Consider the following 13,226-nt stretch of genomic DNA (forward strand, 5'->3'; position numbering starts at 1 on the left):
TGTCTCTCTCTCTCTCTCTCTCTCTCTCTCTCTCTCTCTCTCTCTCTCTCTCTCTCTCCTCTCTCTCTCTCTCTCTCTTTTGCCAGTCCTGGGTACTGAACTCAGGGCCTGAGTATTGTCCTTGGGCTTTCCTCAAGGCTAGAGCTCTACCATTTAAGCCACAGCACCACTTCCAGCTTTTTCTATGTATGTGGTACCGAGGAATCAAACCCTGATCTTCATACATGCTAGGCAAGCACTCTAACACTAGACCAAACTCCCAGCCCAGGTTTTTCTCTTCTTATAGGTCAGGTTATAGGGTCTCATAGGTCTTTTTGTTAAGCAGTGTAATATGTGTTTTCTCCATCTTATATCTGTAATAGAGCAAGAAGCTTGTTTATCATTCTTTCCCACCTCTTTCCCCCTCACCTCAAGGCTAGTACTCAACCATCCAAGCCACAGCTTAACTTCTGGCTTCTAGATAGTTAATTGGAGATAAAAGTCTCATAGACTATCCTGCCCCGGCTGGCTTTGAATAATGATTCTCAGATAGCAGCCTAATGAATAGCAAGATTACAGGCATGGGCCACCAGCTCCATGCTAGAGCAGAAAGCTTTCTTACTGGGTCACTTCTTGAGAAGTCTGGGGCTTCTGAAGCATCTCTCATTTTATTATTCAGTCATGTAAAATGTAGTTATTGTTGGTGAGCTTACTATCAGACACTACCTCCCTGAAAGTGTACTGATACACATTCCCATCTGTTTGTCAGATAACAGTCTCAAATGCATCATTAGATCTGTCAGAGTCCATATTCATTGAGACTGTTATTCTGGTATTGAAAAACTGATAATATCTTCATCTGAGGGTATTAGTTACTTCTTGGAATATTCCCAATTTGTGACATAATGACAACAGATCTCAGATAATATTGATAAAAGCTTATGTTGTCCTAATAACTGTACATGTATGAAATTATTTATCTCTCAGAACATGCATAGAAAGGAAATGCAGAAAAGGAACTGAGAAACAAAGAAGTGTCAAACTCTTGGAGCTGGAATTTGAATCTGAGAGCTGATTCCAGGATTGTTTTTCCTGAACTCTGTATCCTATTGCTACTGATAAATTAGGATGAGGCTTTGTTGATGATACCTTGATGAACACTTTTTATTCAATGATTATCTTTAAGTACTCATGCACGGGAGGTCATACTTAACAAAGCAGTATATGAATACAAGGCAGATTGATTTGTGTCACCCCCTTTTACAATCTCATTCCCCCTTGATCCATCTATTCCCTTACACTCTAGATATTGTTGTATATACAATGGATTCTCGCATTCCACCTTTGCTTGCCCCTTCTTTTTTCTACACTGCTCCTCTTGATTTCACGTTCCTTTCCAAGTACCCATTTTTTGGTGTATATTTTGTTGGGCTTTGACTTGGTCTATCTAAAAATTATACTATTTGAGCTCTCCATAGCATCTGTTAATAATTCAGTTAATTCATTTGTGACCACTGGCATGCTATTCAGTGTTTACTTATAGACTATTAGGCACATTGTATCCACCACTAATGAGAGAAGCATACAACCTTTGTTTCTCTGATTACTTCACTTACTATAATTCTCCCCAAGTCTTTCCTTTTCCTTACAAATGGTACAATACCATTCTAATGGATGAGTAAAAATTTTTGTAACATAGAAAATATACTTAAATCAGCAGAAGAAATTCATGTGAAGTCTATTACTATCCACAGTCATTTTTAATATTTAAATATTTTCTAAACTGAGTTATGTATATATTATTTGATACTATTTCACATGCATGTTGAAGATCTCTCAATGACACAATGCATTGTACTACATAGCTTATGTTCTACCATTTTATGTTTTATCAATGGCATGATATATTCAAATCCTTCTTTTTGAAAATTAGATTTTCTTTTGCTTTTACAAACAATATTACATTGCAATTGTTTCAACCTTACTCTGAATATTGATGATAAAATCCTTAGAATAAACTTGTACTATTTAACACCTACTTCTAAGAAAAATGGAAGATCAGAGGTAGATGAAGTCATTTTTTGTTTGTTTGGTTTTTTGTGGGTCATGGGGCTTAAACTCTGGGCCTGTACATTGCCCCTGAGCTCTTAGGCTCAAGGCTACCACCCTACCCATTCCAGTTTTCTAGAGGTTAACTGGAGATAAGAGTCTCATGGTCTTTAGTGCCCAGTCGGACTTTGAACCGTGATCCTCAGATCTCAGCCTCCTGAATAGCTAAAATATAGGCGAGAGCCACTGCACCTGGCTTGAAGCCATTTTGCAAAGAGCTCAGACCTGGAGGGTGGGCATTGGTAGGAGATAGAAAAAAATGCTAATGATGAGCTCTCTGCGTCAGAGCTTTGCTCTTCATGGAGTGGTATGCAGAGCTGGGATTTGTTTGTCCCATAATCAATGTTTCCTGCATGGAAATCTGCCTGCTCTCTCCCACTGGACTCCAAGTTATTTGCTGGCCATTTTTATCATTATCAAATGCAGACAGTATTTTCAACAAAGAAATGACACCTCGAACCTTAAAGTGACAGGGTTGTTTTGGCTGGTGGTTTCAACCAGGAATTTTGCTTTTACCTGAGATTATTTTAATAAACGAACAAAATTTGGGGATATTATGGATCTTGTACTTGGTGCAGGGTGACAACTGAATAATCACAATTCACATGAAAGGAGGGATAAATGTGATTGTAATACTTATGTAGAAGCCAAGAATATGACTTTATATTTTTGTGTATACATGCTGATTCTGTGGCTTGAGCTTAGTGTCAGAGTATTGTCCCTGAACTTTGAACCACAGTGCCACTTGTGAGTTTTCATTCCTTTTTTAGATTTCTGTGCCTGTCGTTGTTGTTGTTAGTGGTGGTTAATTAGAGATAAGAATAAAGGTCTCTCCTTTGTAGTCTGGCTTCAAAACTGCAAATCTCAGACTCTTCAGTAACTAAGATTAAGAGTCTGACTCATGGACACCTGGCTTATTATGTGATTTTTTAGGATATTGTGTTTGAATAAATATTTTCATAAAGGGTTATCAGTGGAGTATATAGTTATCTGAAAGTTACAAGAAATCTCCAAATGGATCTATATTAATGAACATGCAAGTTTAGCTTTTTCTTGTACATGAACACTCAACTCAGTACACATCTCTGACCATGGTACTACCTTGTTATTGAAAATGAATAAATAAAATATTCTCTAAATATTGAATTTTCAGATACTTGAACAGTTACATCTCCATTGCTCCGTTTTTACTTAAAAAGTACAAAATTTTTGAAGAAAAGATTCTAAGTCATTCATTAAACACCTGTAAATGAGTGTCATATTCTTCAGCCCAGCCTATTGGCATTGTATATCTTTTTTTTTCAGAGAAAGGAAATGGGATAAAGGAGCCAAGTATTTGCAACATAGTCCTAAATCCAGGTTCAGTTCAATAATTCAAATCTGTGAGCGAAAAAGCAGAGCACTTTCTTGGAGCATTAATTATGTTTCCACTAGACTTTCAAACGTGGGAGTTATGGAGACTTCTTTCCTTAATTCAACAATTTTGCCCCTCAGAGGTCACCAAGAGCTTTGTCTTTCCTGCAGTATTTTTGAGGGAAAATGTGTTTTAATAAGTAAAATTATTTCTCAAGAGCTTGAGGACTTGACACTGATAGACCAGAGCTGTAGATGCTCAGAGCTGCCTGAACCTTTTGCAATAGTTCATATCCTCAGGAGTTTTGGACTGTCAGCAATGAAGGGTCTGAAATTGGGAAATATATTACTCAAGTTTGCCCATTAAAATATTGGAGGAATAAAAAAAAGTACTGAAATTGAAGCCAGCATGACATGAAGTATGTGACACCACAAAAATGCTAGGAATTTCAGGGTTTGTCTAAGCACGGAATCATGTGATGAGACAAGTGCAGACAATACAGTGTGTGTGTGTGTGTGTGTGTGTGTACGTGTGTGTATGTGTGTGTGTATTTGCATGAACCACTGATTTAACAAGAAGAGAAAACTCCATAGAAAAGCATCAGTGCATACATTTCTGTTTCCCAGAGCCCAATGCTATTAATTCTTTGATGCCAAGAGTCAAATTTTGTCAGAAATGGAATATGCTCTGACATCCTCTGCCAAATGGATAGACACCCTCCCCCAAGTGACATTAAATGATATTTCATGTTCCAACCAACATTTTAAAGCAAAGCTACTTATAACTTTCATTAGCATGAGACTTTCCTGCTTAATGTTCTGTAAGTTTTAGTGTTGCTGCCCTATATTTTGCTATTTTGACTACTCGCCATCACTTACATTGAACAAACATTCAACATGCTATACTGACAATGAAAACATCATACAAAAAGTTAAGCTTCCAGAGGAGAGATTAAAAAAATGACAATTCTGTCTGAATGGATATATTGAGTAAGTTCCAGTGACTCATTTGGTGGCCTGTCTATCCAAAGGAACTGTAAAATTACATGAACATATAAAACTCAGCACTATCTCCAGGAGACCTTGTGTTTCATGCACAATATACTTAGGTTCTTCTTTCATTTCAGAAAGGAATAAAGACCTGCATATTGCTTTTCTCACATTGTTGTTTTTAATATGTAGTTTCTGCAGAGCATTATGGGATAATCACCCTCAGCCAGAGAGCTAGCATGCTGCTTCTACCACTAAGTGTGTGGTGGCATTTTTTAAATATTTCCTAAAAAACAACGACATGACATCACCATCCACACAATTCAAGCACTGTGAGAATTATCCAGGGGTTTCTTTTGCTTTGCTTTCATTTAAGGAAAAATAATTGTCTTCTCTTACTGGAATGTTCCTATGTAAATTAACTTGTTGAATGAACATGTCCTTATATTGGCCAAATTCTATGGTATTACAAAAAAAAAACCCTTTCACTTATATTGTTTCATCTGCTCTTTTGATGACCAGCTACATTGGGCAGTAGGTAATAATACCTAGACTAAACTCCATCTCTTCTGATTCCCAGGACCCAGACATCAGAGAATGGGAAATGCCATGGAAGAAATTGTGTTCAGAGACTATGATTCAAATTATTTTCTATCCAGCTTCTGTGAAAAGCTTGGCTGAAATGGTAAAGGAGCACATTTCCGGACATCAGTTTTGCAATAGGTGGCAAAAGATCTAAACACATGTGAACATTTTAATGAAACAATTCCACTTTTAGTAATGTAAGAATATCTACAAAGATTTATACACACATATACACATGATATATATGTGTATAGTAACATACCTTTCCACTTATAGTAAGGGAAATTTTAAAACTTAAGTATTCAAATTAAGAAACAATAGATGAATGGATCCAAAAAATCTGGTAACTGTACACAATGGAATTTCACACAGTTATTAGAAAGAATAAAATATATATGTATATAATAATGCCATTTGAAAGAAATGGATGAACTTGGAACAAATCATTTTAAATGAGGTAAGCCAAGCTCAGAAACAAATGGCATCTATTCTCCTTGGTGTTCAAGAATTAGTTCTAAAACATACTGGTATATGAACAATTGTACAAGATTCAAGATACTCACACACAATGAGACCAAAAGGAGATACTTTTGGAGAAAGAAACAGAAAGGTGCAATGCCTAAGTGTCACTTCATATTTTTAGAAAAATAATGTACATACATATAGAAATGATGCCATTTTTATTATTTTGGTTTTTAGTTTTTGATGGTTCTGTATTTGTTACCTTACATGTAGTGTATTTTTGCAAATATCATCAGAAGAGTTGTGTGAGGGTACAGAATTCAAGGATAAAGGGTGAAAAAGTGGAGACACTGGGCATGGGGGAAAGTGAACTATATAACTTGTGAGTGGAAATGGGAGAGAGGGACTGGGAGAGATTGAGGGAACAAAAGACACTGTATGAGAGAAAATGTACTCATTTCCTGCTTCATGTAATTTTAATCCCTCTGTATATCACCTCTAAAATAACAATAAAGGGACCAGGAGTTTGGCTTACTGGTAGAGTGTTTGCCTAGAATGCACAAAGACCCGGGTTCCATTCCTCAGTACTACATACCTAGAAGAAAAAATGCTAGGAATGGTGCTGTGGCTCAAGTGGTAGAGCTCTAGCCTTGAGAAAGTCCAAGGAGAGTGCTCAGGCCCTGAGTTTAAGCTCTGGGAATGGAAAATAAAATAAAATAAAAATAAATTAAATTAATAATAATGAAAAAGACAAAGTAGGATGCCAATATATTCTCCTAATTATAAGATTGAAATGGGAAATTATGGTATATGACAGCATTCATTAAGTAACTAGTGTTTCTCATACAATAACACATAAAAGTCAAATTTGGGCAAATCACCATTTCATTGAATTCATGTCCTTATCTGAGAAAAATTTATGAAATGCTTAGGAAAGAAAGAAATGACAAACTTGCTCTTATGTTCACCAACCTCCTTTGTCCTGATCTTACCTCCTAGTGCATAGATTACAAAGAAGTCTACTCTCATCTGCTCATGGTCTTCTGTGGCCAGGTGTGATAATGTGATTGGTTGCTCTCTAGGAGAGATTTGAGGAGAGATTTGTTTCTCTTTGCTGAAGAGCTAAGTTTGCTTTCTTTCTTTGTCAGCACCTGCCCCAATTCCCTGAGTCTGGTCTTATTTTTCACAGAGCTGTTAGAAACACTTTTCATATACAAGGTGAAAAGGCAAAAAAAGAAAAATCAGAAGTCATCATATCTCAAATGGCATAAGGAAAAAATAGAAGAGTCCTTGGTTCTTAAATACATGACTCTCTCACTGAAGAGATGCCAGCACCTAACCTACCAAGGAATAAACCCTCACTTGATTAAATTATGTGCAAGAATAAACCTCACTTGATTAAATAACCGTTCTCCAGTCTCTCTCTTACTTTCCTACAATTGAGTAAGCTTGGTAATTGTCATCATCAAATTATTGCAATGATCAAAGAAAATGTTTTAATTACAGTTTCTTTGTGAGCAGTAAATAACACTACAAATGTCTTTTGGTGGTAGAGATATTAGACTTAAACCCTATGAGTTAGAGGTTTTTGTCCTAGTTAAGAATTTTACTAGTACTTCTTAAGAAAATGAGCAAAAACTTTCTGTAGCCAAATGTTATCATCTGAAAAAAAATGGAAATTAGTATCCTAGCGGGTTGTTGAAAATAAAAGGAATTAAGATAAGATATGGGACCATTCCTGGTGGGAGTACTAATACATCATGCCCAAGAAATATTTGTGTGAGAATGAAATTAGGAACTATCTCTAATGTATAGTCTGCTTTAGACAAAGGCACTTGCTTTGTCTGGGTCAGACTCTGAAGCTTCTTGTACCTTTACCCCAGCATGCAAAGGTCAGGACACCAAGAGATACTTCATCTTGCCCTTTTGTAAAAGCCATAGAAGGGGCTGCATAAGCTTGTTAATTGTCATGTAGCTAAAATGCATCACATGAAGAACATCACATATATGATCAATTTTAATTAACACAAGAGTTGATGTGCTGTGATTTGCTACATTACAACATATGAGGAAAAAGCAGTACGGAGGTGATAAGATATTAATCTAGATTGTCCATCTTGATTAATGGTGCCATCAGAATTCAAACTCGGGCATTCTCAGTGCCAGTTTGTGCCCCTGACTTCTCCCTGAGGTGATGTCTCATGATAAAATTATCAATCCATTCCCCAGAACCATCTACATGGACATAGAAAAAGTTGTTTGCAGGCAGAAAAAGAGAGGGAGACAGAGAGAGGGAGAGAGAGAGAGGGAGGGAGAGAGAGAGAGAGAGAGAGAGAGAGAGAGAGAGAGAGAGAGAGAGAGAGAGAGAGAGAGGAGAGGGATTGCTTCCTCTATTTAGCTTTTGAAAAAATAAAAGCATTGAGGTCATTCCATCCAGGAAATAGAAAGGCCTTTCAGTTTCTAGGGAGTTGAAAAGGCAGAAGGCTCAAATTTCCCCTGGGTTTCATCACATTAAGGCCTTATTGGGCCTAATGTGATGAAGGCTGCTTGCCCAGCCCTCACTGGGCAGCTGTCCAAGGCCAGGCTTTCTCATTAGGCTTTTAAATAAAAGGATAAACCTCTCCCTAAATAGATAAAGGAGTGGTAGAAGAAGCCAAATGGAGAAGCCTTGAAATTTACCTATACCTTCCATATAAACTTGCAAATGCCTTCATAAGAAAGACTCCTTGGCATTTCAGTCAACTCTCTTAGGGAAGCAATTCTATCTATTAATATACTTTATTCTTATAAAAACGAAATTTGTTTTCTTTATGGAGATATAAGTGATATGAAACTAGTTCCCAGAAGGATTTCCAGAAAGTTCCCCAGAGTAAGCATACTTCTTAACTAGGCATAAAGTTCTCTGAAGTGATCAGTGGAGAGGAATTACTCGAAATGAATAGGGTGGTTTCAATCTCCTGGTTGTGTCTTCTTTTATTTTAGAAGTCAGAAAGTTAGACTCTATCACTCTCAGGATTTATTGACTGACACTTCTGGTTGGAAATTCATTTGTGCTGATTACCTCAACTCCTGTGCTCCTGAGGGTATGGACGTAAGAAGAGAGTCAAGATACTGGAAGGGTTCTACTGGCTACCGTGCTATGTGAAACAGGAAGCTTGTAGGAAGACATCTGGATCCAAAAACGCCCACCTTGAGATTTTGCTCTGGGAAGAGATGGCCTATTGGGCTTTTCAGGGTTAACTCACACAATAGCTAAATCCCTCTAAACTTTGTAGGCAGCATGGTTAGGTCATAGAATGCCTGATGTAGGCTCACTTCCTGGGCCACATGAAGAAAGCTTAGTTGTGTATATGGGAAATGTAACAGATGTCACTGAGGGCCTCTGTTCCACCACCACCCCCCCCCCCACCCCGCCCCTACCACACACACACAGTTAAATATTGTGAATGGGAACTACTTCAGCTATAAGGACTTCAGCTAGTAAGAAGATGGATGCAGAGGCCACAGTGACAGCATCAAGCCTCTAAAGAGCCTTCATGAAGAAAGTGCCCAATGAAGGGGAATCGAACTGAATCTACCTGTGCAAAAATGTGGACCCCAGGTACAATAATCCCAGAAGACAGTTGTCCAAAGTCTATGCTAGTCCAAAGATGATGATAGTTTACCTCGGCAGGCATCTGATCCCTGGGAAACCCAAGATAACGCATCTCCAGCTGAGAAGAGATGCATGGATTATAGAGCAGGAAAGAAACAGAATCAACATACCCACTAAAACCTGTTTTAAAAAGTGAGAAGGATAGCCTAGAAGGGTTGAATTTCATCAACGTATATGATATGCATGTTTGGATAGAGCAAAATGAGACTTCCTTGTACATTTCAAAATATTAATAAAATGCCAAGAGAAGACTTAATGTAAGGTCCTTAATTTCATACCACTTCTCCTTTTTTTCTTTTGACATCATGAAGTAAACTTGTATGTTTTCTATTTGCTTTCTTTTTCTTTCTGAAGTAATTCCCACTTAGATCTCTTTTCCCTTCACTTTTCTGCTCTCTTTCTTTCTTGATACTGTACATTCAGCCCAGAGTTCCGGGGGACAGTGAAGTGGCTGCTGGGAAACCAGAAGAGAAAAAGTAATAAAAAGAGTCATGAATGAACACTTATCAGGGAAGTAGCAAGTTTAGATCTCTTTCCCATTAGCTTCCTAGCAGTAAATCATAAGAAAAAATACCTTTGAGAAATAACACAAAAAGATCTCCTTTACTTTCTGCATGAAAAGGAAGATAAAATTACCTTTCTGCTTCTGCTATGTAGACCAGCCCAACTCTGACTAATTTCAGTCTTAAGTCCCTTCCTCCAGTGCAATCGACAGGGACCCAGGAGATAGAAGTTTTTTTTATGGATTAACACCAATGTCTATCAGAAGGATTCAAATCACAGAAACATAACCCTTTATTTTTCAGCTTTCTCTGTTAAGATATGATGCTTTATTTTTGTCCTCTTTGTGAAATACTTAAAACTTCCAACACAACAATATATTCAGATTGAGGGGAAAGGCACTTGGGTTAAATTGGCCTTGATATGTATCTAATGCTTTGACACAATGGATCGGGTCATGTTGGATAATCAACAGCTCTGAGGGTACTTTGTGGCTCCCTTTCTCTGCCCCTACAATAGTTCCGTTCTTAATGGCTGCAGGTGAAGGATTCTTGTAAAAGGCTGTCTGTGGTTCACAGACTTGCCTGGGGTGGGGAAAGACAATAATGTCTACTTTGTCAGCCAATGTAAGAGTCATTCACTCAGCTTAGCTTCCTTCTCAGGCTCATTGGTTGAGAGAATCAATCTCCCTGGTTTTTTTCTCCCCTTATTTATTTTTCAAGATTTCTTCTTAAGATAATAATTGTTTTTTTTCCAGATTGGAAAAATAGTAGTTTTACCCACTGGGCATAGTAAAACTCATAATAAATCTGTTTGCTGGATAAATACATATTTTAAACAGAATTTTATCCTATTTTTTTTTAACATTTCTACTCAGAGTCAGGTTAATATTTTTAAATGATGGCTGCAGTTTTTCCTTTTGAGACTCAAAGAGTGTCGGCTACGTTCTCCGTGCTCATGTTAGTGAACCTATTTGGAGATCATCATATAAAATTACCAGTGCTAAATTCAGAAACATTCAGTAATTAATGTACTCTTAATAGGGGTGATAATGTATATATTTAGAACTTGTGAGGGTATACTTAATTTTGTAAGTCATTTTCCAGGAATTCTCTCTTCTGGAAGAGCATCTTTGTGCAACAGATTTAAACAGCAACAAAAGTACCTAAAGGCTGATAACTTAAAGGTATGAATGCTCTTCCTTATATCTCTAGTCATAGTGAGATAGTTATGCTTAGAAATACCTGTTACTTATGCAAAAATCTGTTACTTATGCAAGTTTTACTATTATGCTGAAATTGGTCAGTGCTTAATTGACTCATTCTCTCCTCAGTCACCAAACAATGACCTCCACACTAGATCTACATACTATGCTAAATACTCACAAAGTGGAGGCATAGTTGAATATAGTTTTGTTCTTCAGTTTAATAGAATAAAGAAGTACAGGAGGGACCTCCAAATTGAGTCGATCATGCTCACAAGGTGCTACTAAATTGTGTATTGGGGAAAAAACTCTAATTTTAACATCAATAAATCAGGAGAAATATGATTCTACTAAAATAATATTTCACATGTGGCACAGTTGAAAGTATTTGCTGGTGAAATGTTCACAGGGTAGTAAGATCCAAGGGTTCCTTCAGAAAGAAGGGATTCCAGCAATATGGACAGATTTGAGGCATGCATTCTTATCTGCTTACCTGTGTTCAGTTTGTTTGTATGCTGGTAGACAGAGACATGACCTCAGAATAACTTGCAGCTTACGGGTTACATGCTGATCGTTTCCGGAGTTTTTGAAGACATTTAAATGATGTATAGCATTATCGTTTATGTTCAGAACTTTGACTTTCCAAGGGCAGTCTACTGGAATAGTGAAACAAAGTAACTCATGGGGAACATAAATTGTGAGTTAGGAACTGGGTTTCAATGGCTCATGCCTGTAGTCCTAAGTACTCAAGTGGAGGAAGTGGAGGTCCATGGTTCAAAGCCAGCCAGGGTAGGAAAGTCCTTAAGACTCTGATCTACCTCCCTCCTCCCAAAGAACAAGAAAAAGAATAAAAAGACCAAAGTGGAGGTGTGCCTCATGTGGTAAATAACCAGACTTGACTGGCCAGGCTGAGAGACAGCTCCCAGATCCTGAGTTTAAGCCCTAGTACCTGGAAAACAAAAGTGAATTTGGATGAATAGAAAGAAAAGCTGACTGTCAAGGTTTAATAATCACCGATTCTACCATTATTTGAGATTCTATAAACTGAGTTTCCTTCCCTTGTCTACAAGCTGTAGATCGATGGAACATCATACATATTAAATAAAAGTAAAAACGCTCAACAAATGTCACCTGTGAGTTAGCCTGTCTAGCTAAGTCAAATCAAACTAAGGAAAAGAAATCTGCGAAGTATTTTATTTTCAGGAATATCCACAATCCTGGACAATGGAGTCACTCAGAGTTTAGGTTGGGACTTGCTGCTTTTGTATGGTGACATTTTCTGTAGACTATTCGTCAGAGATAAATTACCTAAGACTTCGGTTGGACAGAGCATGGGGCATCATAGTGATAAGAATCAATATATGGGGGTGGCCGGAGGCTTTAGTGCTGGGCCGATTTAATGGGTCTTGGAAAGCGTTGTATTAAAAGCTTTTAGGGGAACGCTCCCTGTTGCTGCTTTTTTGTACTCTGTCTAGTACTGTAATGAATGCTGCCATAAAGAATGTTTTATCTCTGCATTATTTGCTCTCAGAAGGATTTTAGCCGGCTTGGGATAAGAGAACACACATGAAATATCTTTTTTTCTTCTCCATTATAATGAGTAGCAATCTGAGAAAATTAACAGCAATTGTTGGTATTAAATTCCCAAATCAGAGATTTTTAGACTAAAGTTATACACCATTCACACGATGGAATTTCACACTCAAATCTGGTCATATAATTATGTTCATATTATTGTACTACTTAGATTGGCATGGTGAATTTTTTCTCAAAGATACTTAAAAGGAGGACTTTGGAATTTCTTGATATAAAAACACTAATAAAATGATGGGTTTTCCTCAAGGCCATTCACACCTTCTAAATCCCAGAGCTGACCCCTCATCATTATATAGGTGTAACATCATTGCATATTGATTTAATTTTTTAAATAGGAAGGTAATTGTGAACCGTACAAATGTTAACATGACTTGCTTGGTATCTGGAGTTTACTATAGAAAAGCAGAAGAAAAAAACCTTTTTTTGTGCATTTAAGCACTCCATGTTCCCTTTAAGGAATTGTTTGTTTTGTTTCACTTTCTTCCTGGGTGACTTTTATGAGTATTTTTATGTATGGGAGTCAGCATGTTAGTAGCTATCACTTAAAGCCCATTTTGGTACCCACTTATGGTGGAACTTACAAAGGCTAGGAAAGGAAATGTGGTATTGAGTAAGTACCTTGAATCTGTTTCTCCTCTCTCTGCTCCTATGCATTCTTTCAAAAAGCATAAACTCAAGAGCCATTAGCAGAGGCAATCTAGCTAAATCCTTTAGTTGAAACTGAGATCACTTAAGAAGATGATAAACGGAACTTCAAGTCCAAATATTTTATTCAAATCTGCAATTTCATTA

The sequence above is a fragment of the Megascapheus bottae genome, chromosome 6 (assembly GCF_031878675.1).
Source record: "Megascapheus bottae isolate mThoBot1 chromosome 6, mThoBot2.hap1, whole genome shotgun sequence".
In the NCBI taxonomy this organism is placed as follows: Eukaryota; Metazoa; Chordata; class Mammalia; order Rodentia; family Geomyidae; genus Megascapheus; species Megascapheus bottae.